Genomic DNA, 15,186 nt, shown 5'->3' on the forward strand with positions numbered 1-15,186 from the left:
CAATCCAATTTGACTGGTGTCACATTCTGCTGCTGGTTAGATTTTGTTTTCGATTACAGAGCCGGCGGTGTGGGCGTTCCCATCATCGCACCTGCGGCTAATTCCAGCAACTCAACAGTTGTATATAGACCCTACCCACCGACGTCACAAAATCACGTGATCGCTGTATTGTTCCGCCCCTTGTCCATCATTTTGTGTCTGTATTGTCAATGGTCTCAATTGATCGAGCAACTTATAATGCATTTCATGGAAGACCCGGTGCTTTCGGATGCCGTAAACTCACTTGATGCGTTGCATAAAAGGCGTTATGTGGAAAAGCTTCAGTTTATCCATTCTCCAGATCCATATTTGATGCCTAAATCGATGTTTTTCGACCCGCTGTCTCCGCCGTATTTGCCTGACATCTGCTAGCTACCCTGATATGTACAACTATCTTGTCCACACAAAATCAGCCTATTCTCACGAAAGTTTGAAAAACTTTAAGAGCTTGGAGGCTTATAAATACTTCGTTGCTGGTTGGGTGAAACAGGTCCTCGTCCACGAAAATTCGGCAGGAATCTATCTCGTGCTTGGAAAGGTCAGTTACGAAATTTTCAATTCAAAATCTTTTGTTCTTGCTAATATCCACTGTCAAGTCTAATGTGTTTCATGTCATTTGTCAATGGAGCTAGGGCTTTTAATGTTTATATGGTTTAGCGATAGCACTCTCACTACATACATACGTGTATGTTGTCGGCGATTAGCCTAGCAATGATCTCAATTGTGGTTGTCAGCCCAAAACCCTCTAAATATATATTAAATGCATCTTACCAGATATAAAATGACTGCTACATAATCTGTGGTAATCGTTTGGAGCCCAGTTTTCTCGTCGAATTGCAGCAGCCCATCTCGCTCTCTCCTCTCCGGGTCTCTCGGAATCCGGTAGAACTTCAAGTCTCTCCGTCTATCTTCTCTATTATTGCAACCGACCGCCACACACGCCTTCACCATTTTGATTATTAATGTTAACGAGCAGAAAAACACGGCGTAAATAGGAGGAATGTACGTAGCCGTAACAGGCAAACACGATGTGTTGACGGACAATTGGGCGGCACCAGTCAGGAGGGCGGAGTTGTGACGTCACGTGGGTAGGGTATATAGAAAATACGTTTTGAGGGGGCGTTTACATGCAATTTTCGCACGACACGTGATATTTACCATAATTGCGGCAGCACACGAAGGTAGCATGAGATCACAAAAAATAACGGGCTTTATCCTTGCCAAACAGCATTTCACATTTCCCTAAAAACTGGAATTTTTGAATGAAATTTGAAAACAATATAAAAAAATCTCTGTGCCTTGTAAAATGCAAAAATGACAGGGAAAATATTATTTTTAATGTTTTATCCTGTTTGGACATGTAAACAGTGCTACAGTTTGGTTGACATTTTATTCGTTGTCATTGTATTGATCTTATAATAGATTTTTGAGATAGGAATTCAAACCTTGGCATTGGGCAGAAACTGGGGCCGAGAAAATGGCACCCTCTTGTTGTGGCTGTCCTTCATCGTTTTCTCTGACTCGGGCAAGTTGCTCTTCGAGCGAAGATGCCATTGTTTTGTCAGGCAATCCGAAGATGAAGCACTATTTAACACTTGTGTGTTTTTTCTTCGAACGAACACATGATGACGGATTTATTAATTAACATCGTTGTTTCGTGTCTCTTGGCCACCAACTCACAGTCAATAGATCACACTTATAAAGGGCAGGATGTAGGCTTCATGCTGCGATCCAACGAGGCGGGAGTCAGCACTTGTCGGCCATTTTGCGTCGGGGCATCAAGTAAATGTTGCAAGACTATCTTATGATATTCAACTAAAAATCCATATGACCTACTCAACAAAAGTGTATTTCGTCATTTTTATATTTTTGCGTTTGAAATCCAGAAGACAACGTGATGTATTTTGCACTACAGGAGTGTCTAGTGTGCAATTCAAGATGGCCGGTGGGTTGCGCAAGAGCAGTAATATCGATCAATTTACAATAAAGTATAAATTTATTGAAATGGTTTTGTTTGTAACAGAAAAAAATTAAAGTGCATCAATGTTAAAGTGCATCAATTTGCCTGAATGAAAAAAGAAAGTCACATCCAAACTGTAAAAATACACTCAAGGTACATTTTTTGACCATTTCATACTGAAAAATAAGATTTTTAAAAATCCATAAATAATATTATATTCAAATTTATTAGTAAAATTAACTTATGAGGACAACATGCCAAAAATCTAACCGAAAAAAACCCAGAAATTAATGGTACAAGAGCGACAATGTCATTGGACAGAGGGACAGATTTTATTTTTGCTGCAAGCAGTATTAGCTCCTTTTCTATATTGTAGGGCCGTTATTTTGCACTGAGAATGCTAAACAGTATTCAATGGTTTGTAACACTGACAAAGCAGGACAATTGTTGTCAATATTAGACATGTTTTCGATGAAAAACAATCAAGCTTCTTATCAATGGGATTGGGGTCTAATGTCTTTAAGTGATGTCTTAATTGATTTGGCTTACTGCTGTCCGCTGCAAACATTTTTAAACACAGTAAACAGAGTGGTCTTTCCTCATCTCCCACTGTATTAAAAGTCAAAGACAAACAGCCCAAAAAAGCCATTTAGTCTCACTATATTTTGCCGCTGCACCACTCTGCTTTAGATGTTTCAAATTTGAATTGTTCACTGCTTTTGACCAACAATTCGTGACAGAAACCATGGATTGATTGTTCAAGGTTTGTGCGTTGGAGCGTGGCCGAGCAGTCCAAGAAGCTGGATTCAGGTTCAGCCTCTCAGGGGGCGTGGGTTCGAATCCCACCACTTGGTATTGAAGGCGTTAGAGTCGATGGAAGGCTTTCAAGGAACAAACGATTGTACTCTTTCCTTAACTGATTCTATGTACGCTCACGCATTCTTCAACAATCTGGTCATGTGGGGGTTATTTTCCTATATCTAAATTTAATGATCTTTACTAGTCATGCTAATCAGTAATAGATACTTCAATACCAGAACATTGGGGATTTCTCATGATCAAATAGGAAAGCAAATTTCATTCCATTAAATAGCACAAATTGTGGAGAGGTCATTTCCTATGATCAAATAGACTGAAGGGTAAGGCTTTAAACAACTAGTACAACATTCTGAAGCCAACCCTAACCATTTTGCCTGCAGCACAGTGCCAAAAAAGAAACAGATATAAGTAGCAGAGGATGGTTTCGATCCATCGACCTCTGGGTTATGGGCCCAGCACGCTTCCGCTGCGCCACTCTGCTCTTTATGCGCTGAGCTTGAATTGTTCATTGCTTTTGACCAACGATTTGTAACAGAAACCATAGATTGTTTGCTAAAGGTCTGTGCATTGGAGGTGTCAAAGAGGGTAGTGTGGCTGAGCGGTGCAAGGCGCTGGTTTAAGGTTCCAGTCTCTCAGGAGGCGTGGGTTTGAATCCCACCACTGCTACTTGGTATCCTGCAGTTGGCTGGATGGAAGACTTTAGAGTCAATGGAAGGCTTTCAAAGAACCAACCAATTGTACTGTTTGCTTATCTGGTTCTATGTAGACTCATGCATTATTCAACAATCTGGTCGTGCGGTGCTTGTTTTCCTATAAGTAAATTTAAGTTTCTTTACCTGTAATTCTAATAAGCAATGGACACCTCAAGACCACAAAGATTGCCGATTTCTGATGATCAAATACTAAAGGCAAGGCAAATTTCATCGGCTTAATTGCACGAACTGAGGAGAGGTCATTTTCCAGTGATCAAGTAGACTGAAGGGTAAGGCTTTAAACAACCAGTACAACATTCTGAAGCCAACCCTAACCATTTTGCCTGCGGCACAGTGCCAAAGAAGATACAGGTCTAAGTAGCAGAGGATGGTTTCGATCCATCGACCTCTGGGTTATGGGCCACTCTGCTTTTTATGCATCAAAACTGAATTCTTCACTGATTTTACCGACAATTCGTAACAGAAACTATGGATTGAATGCTTAAGGTTTGCGCATTGGAGGTGATAAACAGGGTAGTGTGGCCGAGCGGTCCAAGGCGCTGGATTCAGGTTCCAGTCTCTCAGGGGGCGTGGGTTCGAATCCCACCACTGCCATTTGTTGTCCAGTGGTTGGCTGGGTTGAAGGCGTTAGAGGCGATGGAAGGCTTTCAAGGAACAAACGATTGTAGTCTTTCCTTAACTGATTCTATGTACGCTCACGCATTCTTCAACAATCTGGTCATGTGGGGGTTCATTTCCTATATCTTAATTGTCTTTACTAGTCATGCTAATCAGTAATGGATATTTCAAGCCCAGAACATTGGGAATTTCTCATGATCAAATAGGAAAGCAAATTTCATTCGATTAAATAGCACAAAGTGTGGAGAGGTCATTTTCCTATGATCAAGAAGACTGAAGGGTAAGGCTTTAAACAACCAGTACAACATTCTGAAGCCAACCCTAACCATTTTGCCTGCAGCACGGTGCCAAAGAAGACACAGGTCTAAGTAGCAGAGGATGGTTTCGATCCATCGACCTCTGGGTTATGGGCCCAGCACGCTTCCGCTGCGCCACTCTGCTCTTTAAGCGCTGAGCTTGAATTGTTCACTGCTTTTGACCAACGATTTGTAACAGAAACCATAGATTGTTTGCTCAAGGTCTGTGCATTGGAGGTGTCAAAGAGGGTAGTGTGGCTGAGCGGTGCAAGGCGCTGGTTTAAGGTTCCAGTCTCTCAGGAGGCGTGGGTTTGAATCCCACCACTGCCACTTGGTATCCTGCAGTTGGCTGGATGGAAGACTTTAGAGTCAATGGAAGGCTTTCAAAGAACCAACCAATTTTTTCCCGTTTGCTTGTCTGATTCTATGTAGACTCATGCATTCTTCAACAATCTGGTTGTGCGGTGCTTGTTTTCCTATAAGTAAATTTAAGTTTCTTTACCTGTAATTCTAATAAGCAATGGACACCTCAAGACCACAAAGACTGCCGATTTCTGATGATCAAATACTAAAGGCAAGGCAAATTTCATTGGATTAATTGCACGAACTGAGGAGAGGTCATTTTCCTGTGATCAAGTAGACTGAAGGGCAAGGCTTTAAACAACCAGTACAACATACTGAAGCCAACCCTAACCATTTTGCCTGCAGCACAGTGCCAAAGAAGATACAGGTCTAAGTAGCAGAGGATGGTTTCGATCCATCGACCTCTGGGTTATGGGCCACTCTGCTTTTTATGCATCAAAACTGAATTCTTCACTGATTTTACAGACAATTCGTAACAGAAACTATGGATTGAATGCTTAAGGTTTGCGCATTGGAGGTGAGAAACAGGGTAGTGTGGCCGAGCGGTCCAAGGCGCTGGATTCAGGTTCCAGTCTCTCAGGGGGCGTGGGTTCGAATCCCACCACTGCCAGTGGTTGGCTGGATAGAAGGCGTTAGAGGCGATGGAAGGCTTTCAAGGAACAAACGATTGTAGTCTTTCCTTAACTGATTCTATGTACGCTCACGCATTCTTCAACAATCTGGTCATGTGGGGGTTCTTTTCCTATATCTTAATTATCTTTACTAGTCATGCTAATCAGTAATGGATATTTCAAGACCAGATCGTTGGGAATTTCTCATGATCAAATAGGAAAGCACATTTCATTCGATTAAATAGCACAAAGTGTGGAGAGGTCATTTTCCTATGATCAAGAAGACTGAAGGGTAAGGCTTTAAACAACCAGTACAACATTCTGAAGCCAACCCTAACCATTTTGCCTGCAACACAGTGCCAAAGAAGACACAGGTCTAAGTAGCAGAGGATGGTTTCGATCCATCGACCTCTGGGTTATGGGCCCAGCACGCTTCCGCTGCGCCACTCTGCTCTTTAAGCGCTGAGCTTGAATTATTCACTGCTTTTGACCAACGATTTGTAACAGAAACCATGGATTGTTTGCTCAAGGTCTGTGCATTGGAGGTGTGAAACAGGGTAGTGTGGCCGAGCGGTCCAAGGCGCTGGATTAAGGTTCCAGTCTCTCAGGAGGCGTGGGTTCGAATCCCACCACTGCCACTTGGTATCCTGCAGTTGGCTGGATGGAAGACTTTAGAGTCAATGGAAGGCTTTCAAAGAACCAACCAATTGTACTGTTTGCTTATCTGATTCTATGTAGACTCAAGGATTCTTCAACAATCTGGTCGTGCGGGGCTTGTTTTCCGATAAGTAAATTTATGTTTCTTTACCTGTAACTCTAATAAGCAATGGACACCTCAAGACCACAAAGATTGCCGATTTCTGATCATCAAATACTAAAGGCAAGGCAAATTTCATTCGATTAAATAGCACAAACTGTGGAGAGGTCATTTTGCTATGATCAAGAAGACTGAAGGGTAAGGCTTTAAACAACCAGTACAACATTCTGAAGCCAACCCTAACCATTTTGCCTGCAGCACAGTGCCAAAGAAGACACAGGTCTAAGCAGCAGAGGATGGTTTCGACCCATCGGCCTCTGGGTTATGGGCCCAGCACGCTTCCGCTGCGCCACTCTGCCCTTTACCTGCTGAGCTTGAATTGTTCACTGCTTTTGACCAACGATTTGTAACAGAAACCATGGATTGTTTGCTCAAGGTCTGTGCATTGGAGGTGTGAAACAGGGTAGTGTGGCCGAGCGGTCCAAGGCGCTGGATTAAGGTTCCACTCTCTCAGGAGGCGTGGGTTTGAATCCCACTACTGCCACTTGGTATACTGCAGTTGGCTGGATGGATGACTTTAGAGTCAATGGAAGGCTTTCAAAGAACTAACCAATTGTACTGTTTGCTTATCTGATTCTATGTAAACTCATGCATTCTTCAACAATCTGGTCGTGCGGTGCTTGTTTTCCTACAAGTAAATTTAAGTTTCTTTACCTCTAATTCTAATAAGCAATGGACACCTCAAGACCACAAAGATTGCCGATTTCTGATGATCAAATACTAAAGGCAAGGGAAATTTCATCGGATTAATTGCACGAACTGAGGAGAGGTCATTTTCCAGTGATCAAGTAGACTGAAGGGTAAGGCTTTAAACAACCAGTACAACATTCTGAAGCCAACCCTAACCATTTTGCCTGCGGCACAGTGCCAAAGAAGATACAGGTCTAAGTAGCAGAGGATGGTTTCGATCCATCGACCTCTGGGTTATGGGCCCAGCACGCTTCCGCTGCGCCACTCTGCTCTTTAAGCGCTGAGCTTGAATTATTCACTGCTTTTGACCAACGATTTGTAACAGAAACCATGGATTGTTTGCTCAAGGTCTGTGCATTGGAGGTGTGAAACAGGGTAGTGTGGCCGAGCGGTCCAAGGCGCTGGATTAAGGTTCCAGTCTCTCAGGAGGCGTGGGTTCGAATCCCACCACTGCCACTTGGTATCCTGCAGTTGGCTGGATGGAAGACTTTAGAGTCAATGGAAGGCTTTCAAAGAACCAACCAATTGTACTGTTTGCTTATCTGATTCTATGTAGACTCAAGGATTCTTCAACAATCTGGTCGTGCGGGGCTTGTTTTCCGATAAGTAAATTTATGTTTCTTTACCTGTAACTCTAATAAGCAATGGACACCTCAAGACCACAAAGATTGCCGATTTCTGATCATCAAATACTAAAGGCAAGGCAAATTTCATTCGATTAAATAGCACAAACTGTGGAGAGGTCATTTTCCTATGATCAAGAAGACTGAAGGGTAAGGCTTTAAACAACTAGTACAACATTCTGAAGCCAACCCTAACCATTTTGCCTGCAGCACAGTGCCAAAGAAGACACAGGTCTAAGCAGCAGAGGATGGTTTCGACCCATCGGCCTCTGGGTTATGGGCCCAGCACGCTTCCGCTGCGCCACTCTGCTGAGCTTGAATTGTTCACTGCTTTTGACCAACGATTTGTAACAGAAACCATGGATTGTTTGCTCAAGGTCTGTGCATTGGAGGTGTGAAACAGGGTAGTGTGGCCGAGCGGTCCAAGGCGCTGGATTAAGGTTCCACTCTCTCAGGAGGCGTGGGTTTGAATCCCACCACTGCCACTTGGTATACTGCAGTTGGCAGGATGGATGACTTTAGAGTCAATGGAAGGCTTTCAAAGAACTAACCAATTGTACTGTTTGCTTATCTGATTCTATGTAAACTCATGCATTCTTCAACAATCTGGTCGTGCGGTGCTTGTTTTCCTACAAGTAAATTTAAGTTTCTTTACCTGTAATTCTAATAAGCAATGGACACCTCAAGACCACAAAGATTGCCGATTTCTGATGATCAAATACTAAAGGCAAGGCAAATTTCATCGGATTAATTGCACGAACTGAGGAGAGGTCATTTTCCAGTGATCAAGTAAACTGAGGGGTAAGGCTTTAAACAACCAGTACAACATTCTGAAGCCAACCCTAACCATTTTGCCTGCGGCACAGTGCCAAAGAAGATACAGGTCTAAGTAGCAGAGGATGGTTTCGATCCATCGACCTCTGGGTTATGGGCCACTCTGCTTTTTATGCATCAAAACTGAATTCTTCACTGATTTTACCGACAATTCGTAACAGAAACTATGGATTGAATGCTTAAGGTTTGCGCATTGGAGGTGATAAACAGGGTAGTGTGGCCGAGCGGTCCAAGGCGCTGGATTCAGGTTCCAGTCTCTCAGGGGGCGTGGGTTCGAATCCCACCACTGCCATTTGTTGTCCAGTGGTTGGCTGGATTGAAGGCGTTAGAGGCGATGGAAGGCTTTCAAGGAACAAACGATTGTAGTCTTTCCTTAACTGATTCTATGTACGCTCACGCATTCTTCAACAATCTGGTCATGTGGGGGTTCATTTCCTATATCTTAATTGTCTTTACTAGTCATGCTAATCAGTAATGGATATTTCAAGCCCAGAACATTGGGAATTTCTCATGATCAAATAGGAAAGCAAATTTCATTCGATTAAATAGCACAAAGTGTGGAGAGGTCATTTTCCTATGATCAAGAAGACTGAAGGGTAAGGTTTTAAACAACCAGTACAACATTCTGAAGCCAACCCTAACCATTTTGCCTGCAGCACGGTGCCAAAGAAGACACAGGTCTAAGTAGCAGAGGATGGTTTCGATCCATCGACCTCTGGGTTATGGGCCCAGCACGCTTCCACTGCGCCACTCTGCTCTTTAAGCGCTGAGCTTGAATTGTTCACTGCTTTTGACCAACGATTTGTAACAGAAACCATAGATTGTTTGCTCAAGGTCTGTGCATTGGAGGTGTCAAAGAGGGTAGTGTGGCTGAGCGGTGCAAGGCGCTGGTTTAAGGTTCCAGTCTCTCAGGAGGCGTGGGTTTGAATCCCACCACTGCCACTTGGTATCCTGCAGTTGGCTGGATGGAAGACTTTAGAGTCAATGGAAGGCTTTCAAAGGACCAACCAATTTTTTCCCGTTTGCTTGTCTGATTCTATGTAGACTCATGCATTCTTCAACAATCTGGTTGTGCGGTGCTTGTTTTCCTATAAGTAAATTTAAGTTTCTTTACCTGTAATTCTAATAAGCAATGGACACCTCAAGACCACAAAGACTGCCGATTTCTGATGATCAAATACTAAAGGCAAGGCAAATTTCATTGGATTAATTGCACGAACTGAGGAGAGGTCATTTTCCTGTGATCAAGTAGACTGAAGGGCAAGGCTTTAAACAACCAGTACAACATACTGAAGCCAACCCTAACCATTTTGCCTGCAGCACAGTGCCAAAGAAGATACAGGTCTAAGTAGCAGAGGATGGTTTCGATCCATCGACCTCTGGGTTATGGGCCACTCTGCTTTTTATGCATCAAAACTGAATTCTTCACTGATTTTACAGACAATTCGTAACAGAAACTATGGATTGAATGCTTAAGGTTTGCGCATTGGAGGTGAGAGACAGGGTAGTGTGGCCGAGCTGTCCAAGGCGCTGGATTCAGGTTCCAGTCTCTCAGGGGGCGTGGGTTCGAATCCCACCACTGCCAGTGGTTGGCTGGATAGAAGGCGTTAGAGGCGATGGAAGGCTTTCAAGGAACAAACGATTGTAGTCTTTCCTTAACTGATTCTATGTACGCTCACGCATTCTTCAACAATCTGGTCATGTGGGGGTTCTTTTCCTATATCTTAATTATCTTTACTAGTCATGCTAATCAGTAATGGATATTTCAAGACCAGATCGTTGGGAATTTCTCATGATCAAATAGGAAAGCACATTTCATTCGATTAAATAGCACAAAGTGTGGAGAGGTCATTTTCCTATGATCAAGAAGACTGAAGGGTAAGGCTTTAAACAACCAGTACAACATTCTGAAGCCAACCCTAACCATTTTGCCTGCAACACAGTGCCAAAGAAGACACAGGTCTAAGTAGCAGAGGATGGTTTCGATCCATCGACCTCTGGGTTATGGGCCCAGCACGCTTCCGCTGCCCCACTCTGCTCTTTAAGCGCTGAGCTTGAATTATTCACTGCTTTTGACCAACGATTTGTAACAGAAACCATGGATTGTTTGCTCAAGGTCTGTGCATTGGAGGTGTGAAACAGGGTAGTGTGGCCGAGCGGTCCAAGGCGCTGGATTAAGGTTCCAGTCTCTCAGGAGGCGTGGGTTCGAATCCCACCACTGCCACTTGGTATCCTGCAGTTGGCTGGATGGAAGACTTTAGAGTCAATGGAAGGCTTTCAAAGAACCAACCAATTGTACTGTTTGCTTATCTGATTCTATGTAGACTCAAGGATTCTTCAACAATCTGGTCGTGCGGGGCTTGTTTTCCGATAAGTAAATTTATGTTTCTTTACCTGTAACTCTAATAAGCAATGGACACCTCAAGACCACAAAGATTGCCGATTTCTGATCATCAAATACTAAAGGCAAGGCAAATTTCATTCGATTAAATAGCACAAACTGTGGAGAGGTCATTTTCCTATGATCAAGAAGACTGAAGGGTAAGGCTTTAAACAACCAGTACAACATTCTGAAGCCAACCCTAACCATTTTGCCTGCAGCACAGTGCCAAAGAAGATACAGGTCTAAGCAGCAGAGGATGGTTTCGACCCATCGGCCTCTGGGTTATGGGCCCAGCATGCTTCCGCTGCGCCACTCTGCCCTCTACCTGCTTAGCTTGAATTGTTCACTGCTTTTGACCAACGATTTGTAACAGAAACCATGGATTGTTTGCTCAAGGTCTGTGCATTGGAGGTGTGAAACAGGGTAGTGTGGCCGAGCGGTCCAAGGCGCTGGATTAAGGTTCCACTCTCTCAGGAGGCGTGGGTTTGAATCCCACTACTGCCACTTGGTATACCGCAGTTGGCTGGATGGATGACTTTAGAGTCAATGGAAGGCTTTCAAAGAACTAACCAATTGTACTGTTTGCTTATCTGATTCTATGTAAACTCATGCATTCTTCAACAATCTGGTCGTGCGGTGCTTGTTTTCCTACAAGTAAATTTAAGTTTCTTTACCTCTAATTCTAATAAGCAATGGACACCTCAAGACCACAAAGATTGCCGATTTCTGATGATCAAATACTAAAGGCAAGGCAAATTTCATCGGATTAATTGCACGAACTGAGGAGAGGTCATTTTCCAGTGATCAAGTAGACTGAAGGGTAAGGCTTTAAACAACCAGTACAACATTCTGAAGCCAACCCTAACCATTTTGCCTGCGGCACAGTGCCAAAGAAGATACAGGTCTAAGTAGCAGAGGATGGTTTCGATCCATCGACCTCTGGGTTATGGGCCCAGCACGCTTCCGCTGCGCCACTCTGCTCTTTAAGCGCTGAGCTTGAATTATTCACTGCTTTTGACCAACGATTTGTAACAGAAACCATGGATTGTTTGCTCAAGGTCTGTGCATTGGAGGTGTGAAACAGGGTAGTGTGGCCGAGCGGTCCAAGGCGCTGGATTAAGGTTCCAGTCTCTCAGGAGGCGTGGGTTCGAATCCCACCACTGCCACTTGGTATCCTGCAGTTGGCTGGATGGAAGACTTTAGAGTCAATGGAAGGCTTTCAAAGAACCAACCAATTGTACTGTTTGCTTATCTGATTCTATGTAGACTCAAGGATTCTTCAACAATCTGGTCGTGCGGGGCTTGTTTTCCGATAAGTAAATTTATGTTTCTTTACCTGTAACTCTAATAAGCAATGGACACCTCAAGACCACAAAGATTGCCGATTTCTGATCATCAAATACTAAAGGCAAGGCAAATTTCATTCGATTAAATAGCACAAACTGTGGAGAGGTCATTTTCCTATGATCAAGAAGACTGAAGGGTAAGGCTTTAAACAACTAGTACAACATTCTGAAGCCAACCCTAACCATTTTGCCTGCAGCACAGTGCCAAAGAAGACACAGGTCTAAGCAGCAGAGGATGGTTTCGACCCATCGGCCTCTGGGTTATGGGCCCAGCACGCTTCCGCTGCGCCACTCTGCTGAGCTTGAATTGTTCACTGCTTTTGACCAACGATTTGTAACAGAAACCATGGATTGTTTGCTCAAGGTCTGTGCATTTGAGGTGTGAAACAGGGTAGTGTGGCCGAGCGGTCCAAGGCGCTGGATTAAGGTTCCACTCTCTCAGGAGGCGTGGGTTTGAATCCCACCACTGCCACTTGGTATACTGCAGTTGGCAGGATGGATGACTTTAGAGTCAATGGAAGGCTTTCAAAGAACTAACCAATTGTACTGTTTGCTTATCTGATTCTATGTAAACTCATGCATTCTTCAACAATCTGGTCGTGCGGTGCTTGTTTTCCTACAAGTAAATTTAAGTTTCTTTACCTGTAATTCTAATAAGCAATGGACACCTCAAGACCACAAAGATTGCCGATTTCTGATGATCAAATACTAAAGGCAAGGCAAATTTCATCGGATTAATTGCACGAACTGAGGAGAGGTCATTTTCCAGTGATCAAGTAAACTGAGGGGTAAGGCTTTAAACAACCAGTACAACATTCTGAAGCCAACCCTAACCATTTTGCCTGCGGCACAGTGCCAAAGAAGATACAGGTCTAAGTAGCAGAGGATGGTTTCGATCCATCGACCTCTGGGTTATGGGCCACTCTGCTTTTTATGCATCAAAACTGAATTCTTCACTGATTTTACCGACAATTCGTAACAGAAACTATGGATTGAATGCTTAAGGTTTGCGCATTGGAGGTGATAAACAGGGTAGTGTGGCCGAGCGGTCCAAGGCGCTGGATTCAGGTTCCAGTCTCTCAGGGGGCGTGGGTTCGAATCCCACCACTGCCATTTGTTGTCCAGTGGTTGGCTGGATTGAAGGCGTTAGAGGCGATGGAAGGCTTTCAAGGAACAAACGATTGTAGTCTTTCCTTAACTGATTCTATGTACGCTCACGCATTCTTCAACAATCTGGTCATGTGGGGGTTCATTTCCTATATCTTAATTGTCTTTACTAGTCATGCTAATCAGTAATGGATATTTCAAGCCCAGAACATTGGGAATTTCTCATGATCAAATAGGAAAGCAAATTTCATTCGATTAAATAGCACAAAGTGTGGAGAGGTCATTTTCCTATGATCAAGAAGACTGAAGGGTAAGGTTTTAAACAACCAGTACAACATTCTGAAGCCAACCCTAACCATTTTGCCTGCAGCACGGTGCCAAAGAAGACACAGGTCTAAGTAGCAGAGGATGGTTTCGATCCATCGACCTCTGGGTTATGGGCCCAGCACGCTTCCACTGCGCCACTCTGCTCTTTAAGCGCTGAGCTTGAATTGTTCACTGCTTTTGACCAACGATTTGTAACAGAAACCATAGATTGTTTGCTCAAGGTCTGTGCATTGGAGGTGTCAAAGAGGGTAGTGTGGCTGAGCGGTGCAAGGCGCTGGTTTAAGGTTCCAGTCTCTCAGGAGGCGTGGGTTTGAATCCCACCACTGCCACTTGGTATCCTGCAGTTGGCTGGATGGAAGACTTTAGAGTCAATGGAAGGCTTTCAAAGGACCAACCAATTTTTTCCCGTTTGCTTGTCTGATTCTATGTAGACTCATGCATTCTTCAACAATCTGGTTGTGCGGTGCTTGTTTTCCTATAAGTAAATTTAAGTTTCTTTACCTGTAATTCTAATAAGCAATGGACACCTCAAGACCACAAAGACTGCCGATTTCTGATGATCAAATACTAAAGGCAAGGCAAATTTCATTGGATTAATTGCACGAACTGAGGAGAGGTCATTTTCCTGTGATCAAGTAGACTGAAGGGCAAGGCTTTAAACAACCAGTACAACATACTGAAGCCAACCCTAACCATTTTGCCTGCAGCACAGTGCCAAAGAAGATACAGGTCTAAGTAGCAGAGGATGGTTTCGATCCATCGACCTCTGGGTTATGGGCCACTCTGCTTTTTATGCATCAAAACTGAATTCTTCACTGATTTTACAGACAATTCGTAACAGAAACTATGGATTGAATGCTTAAGGTTTGCGCATTGGAGGTGAGAGACAGGGTAGTGTGGCCGAGCTGTCCAAGGCGCTGGATTCAGGTTCCAGTCTCTCAGGGGGCGTGGGTTCGAATCCCACCACTGCCAGTGGTTGGCTGGATAGAAGGCGTTAGAGGCGATGGAAGGCTTTCAAGGAACAAACGATTGTAGTCTTTCCTTAACTGATTCTATGTACGCTCACGCATTCTTCAACAATCTGGTCATGTGGGGGTTCTTTTCCTATATCTTAATTATCTTTACTAGTCATGCTAATCAGTAATGGATATTTCAAGACCAGATCGTTGGGAATTTCTCATGATCAAATAGGAAAGCACATTTCATTCGATTAAATAGCACAAAGTGTGGAGAGGTCATTTTCCTATGATCAAGAAGACTGAAGGGTAAGGCTTTAAACAACCAGTACAACATTCTGAAGCCAACCCTAACCATTTTGCCTGCAACACAGTGCCAAAGAAGACACAGGTCTAAGTAGCAGAGGATGGTTTCGATCCATCGACCTCTGGGTTATGGGCCCAGCACGCTTCCGCTGCCCCACTCTGCTCTTTAAGCGCTGAGCTTGAATTATTCACTGCTTTTGACCAACGATTTGTAACAGAAACCATGGATTGTTTGCTCAAGGTCTGTGCATTGGAGGTGTGAAACAGGGTAGTGTGGCCGAGCGGTCCAAGGCGCTGGATTAAGGTTCCAGTCTCTCAGGAGGCGTGGGTTCGAATCCCACCACTGCCACTTGGTATCCTGCAGTTGGCTGGATGGAA

At 43.8% G+C, this 15,186-nt stretch overlaps 26 non-coding genes across 26 annotated transcripts; 19 read left to right on the forward strand and 7 right to left on the reverse strand.

Annotated features, from left to right (window-relative positions):
* Positions 1-3,227: 3,227 nt before the first annotated feature.
* Positions 3,228-3,299, reverse strand: trnam-cau (transfer RNA methionine (anticodon CAU)). Its single transcript has one exon. It is a non-coding gene; the product is annotated as a tRNA-Met (tRNA).
* Positions 3,300-3,402: 103 nt separating this feature from the next.
* On the forward strand, positions 3,403-3,484 carry trnal-aag (transfer RNA leucine (anticodon AAG)). The gene has a single exon. It is a non-coding gene; the product is annotated as a tRNA-Leu (tRNA).
* A 559-nt stretch (positions 3,485-4,043) lies between these two features.
* Positions 4,044-4,125, forward strand: trnal-cag (transfer RNA leucine (anticodon CAG)). Its single transcript has one exon. It is a non-coding gene; the product is annotated as a tRNA-Leu (tRNA).
* A 393-nt stretch (positions 4,126-4,518) lies between these two features.
* Positions 4,519-4,590, reverse strand: trnam-cau (transfer RNA methionine (anticodon CAU)). Its single transcript has one exon. It is a non-coding gene; the product is annotated as a tRNA-Met (tRNA).
* Positions 4,591-4,693: 103 nt separating this feature from the next.
* trnal-aag (transfer RNA leucine (anticodon AAG)) lies at positions 4,694-4,775 on the forward strand. The gene has a single exon. It is a non-coding gene; the product is annotated as a tRNA-Leu (tRNA).
* Positions 4,776-5,336: 561 nt separating this feature from the next.
* On the forward strand, positions 5,337-5,418 carry trnal-cag (transfer RNA leucine (anticodon CAG)). Its single transcript has one exon. It is a non-coding gene; the product is annotated as a tRNA-Leu (tRNA).
* Positions 5,419-5,800: 382 nt separating this feature from the next.
* On the reverse strand, positions 5,801-5,872 carry trnam-cau (transfer RNA methionine (anticodon CAU)). The gene has a single exon. It is a non-coding gene; the product is annotated as a tRNA-Met (tRNA).
* Positions 5,873-5,975: 103 nt separating this feature from the next.
* On the forward strand, positions 5,976-6,057 carry trnal-aag (transfer RNA leucine (anticodon AAG)). Its single transcript has one exon. It is a non-coding gene; the product is annotated as a tRNA-Leu (tRNA).
* A 581-nt stretch (positions 6,058-6,638) lies between these two features.
* Positions 6,639-6,720, forward strand: trnal-aag (transfer RNA leucine (anticodon AAG)). The gene has a single exon. It is a non-coding gene; the product is annotated as a tRNA-Leu (tRNA).
* Positions 6,721-7,125: 405 nt separating this feature from the next.
* trnam-cau (transfer RNA methionine (anticodon CAU)) lies at positions 7,126-7,197 on the reverse strand. The gene has a single exon. It is a non-coding gene; the product is annotated as a tRNA-Met (tRNA).
* Positions 7,198-7,300: 103 nt separating this feature from the next.
* On the forward strand, positions 7,301-7,382 carry trnal-aag (transfer RNA leucine (anticodon AAG)). The gene has a single exon. It is a non-coding gene; the product is annotated as a tRNA-Leu (tRNA).
* Positions 7,383-7,952: 570 nt separating this feature from the next.
* Positions 7,953-8,034, forward strand: trnal-aag (transfer RNA leucine (anticodon AAG)). Its single transcript has one exon. It is a non-coding gene; the product is annotated as a tRNA-Leu (tRNA).
* Positions 8,035-8,593: 559 nt separating this feature from the next.
* Positions 8,594-8,675, forward strand: trnal-cag (transfer RNA leucine (anticodon CAG)). The gene has a single exon. It is a non-coding gene; the product is annotated as a tRNA-Leu (tRNA).
* Positions 8,676-9,068: 393 nt separating this feature from the next.
* Positions 9,069-9,140, reverse strand: trnam-cau (transfer RNA methionine (anticodon CAU)). The gene has a single exon. It is a non-coding gene; the product is annotated as a tRNA-Met (tRNA).
* A 103-nt stretch (positions 9,141-9,243) lies between these two features.
* trnal-aag (transfer RNA leucine (anticodon AAG)) lies at positions 9,244-9,325 on the forward strand. The gene has a single exon. It is a non-coding gene; the product is annotated as a tRNA-Leu (tRNA).
* Positions 9,326-9,886: 561 nt separating this feature from the next.
* Positions 9,887-9,968, forward strand: trnal-cag (transfer RNA leucine (anticodon CAG)). Its single transcript has one exon. It is a non-coding gene; the product is annotated as a tRNA-Leu (tRNA).
* Positions 9,969-10,525: 557 nt separating this feature from the next.
* On the forward strand, positions 10,526-10,607 carry trnal-aag (transfer RNA leucine (anticodon AAG)). Its single transcript has one exon. It is a non-coding gene; the product is annotated as a tRNA-Leu (tRNA).
* A 581-nt stretch (positions 10,608-11,188) lies between these two features.
* trnal-aag (transfer RNA leucine (anticodon AAG)) lies at positions 11,189-11,270 on the forward strand. The gene has a single exon. It is a non-coding gene; the product is annotated as a tRNA-Leu (tRNA).
* Positions 11,271-11,675: 405 nt separating this feature from the next.
* On the reverse strand, positions 11,676-11,747 carry trnam-cau (transfer RNA methionine (anticodon CAU)). Its single transcript has one exon. It is a non-coding gene; the product is annotated as a tRNA-Met (tRNA).
* A 103-nt stretch (positions 11,748-11,850) lies between these two features.
* Positions 11,851-11,932, forward strand: trnal-aag (transfer RNA leucine (anticodon AAG)). Its single transcript has one exon. It is a non-coding gene; the product is annotated as a tRNA-Leu (tRNA).
* A 570-nt stretch (positions 11,933-12,502) lies between these two features.
* Positions 12,503-12,584, forward strand: trnal-aag (transfer RNA leucine (anticodon AAG)). Its single transcript has one exon. It is a non-coding gene; the product is annotated as a tRNA-Leu (tRNA).
* A 559-nt stretch (positions 12,585-13,143) lies between these two features.
* On the forward strand, positions 13,144-13,225 carry trnal-cag (transfer RNA leucine (anticodon CAG)). The gene has a single exon. It is a non-coding gene; the product is annotated as a tRNA-Leu (tRNA).
* A 393-nt stretch (positions 13,226-13,618) lies between these two features.
* Positions 13,619-13,690, reverse strand: trnam-cau (transfer RNA methionine (anticodon CAU)). The gene has a single exon. It is a non-coding gene; the product is annotated as a tRNA-Met (tRNA).
* A 103-nt stretch (positions 13,691-13,793) lies between these two features.
* trnal-aag (transfer RNA leucine (anticodon AAG)) lies at positions 13,794-13,875 on the forward strand. The gene has a single exon. It is a non-coding gene; the product is annotated as a tRNA-Leu (tRNA).
* Positions 13,876-14,436: 561 nt separating this feature from the next.
* Positions 14,437-14,518, forward strand: trnal-cag (transfer RNA leucine (anticodon CAG)). Its single transcript has one exon. It is a non-coding gene; the product is annotated as a tRNA-Leu (tRNA).
* Positions 14,519-15,075: 557 nt separating this feature from the next.
* On the forward strand, positions 15,076-15,157 carry trnal-aag (transfer RNA leucine (anticodon AAG)). The gene has a single exon. It is a non-coding gene; the product is annotated as a tRNA-Leu (tRNA).
* The last annotated feature ends 29 nt before the right edge of the window (positions 15,158-15,186 follow it).

This window comes from Corythoichthys intestinalis, chromosome 3, assembly GCF_030265065.1.
Source record: "Corythoichthys intestinalis isolate RoL2023-P3 chromosome 3, ASM3026506v1, whole genome shotgun sequence".
Lineage (NCBI taxonomy): Eukaryota > Metazoa > Chordata > Actinopteri > Syngnathiformes > Syngnathidae > Corythoichthys > Corythoichthys intestinalis.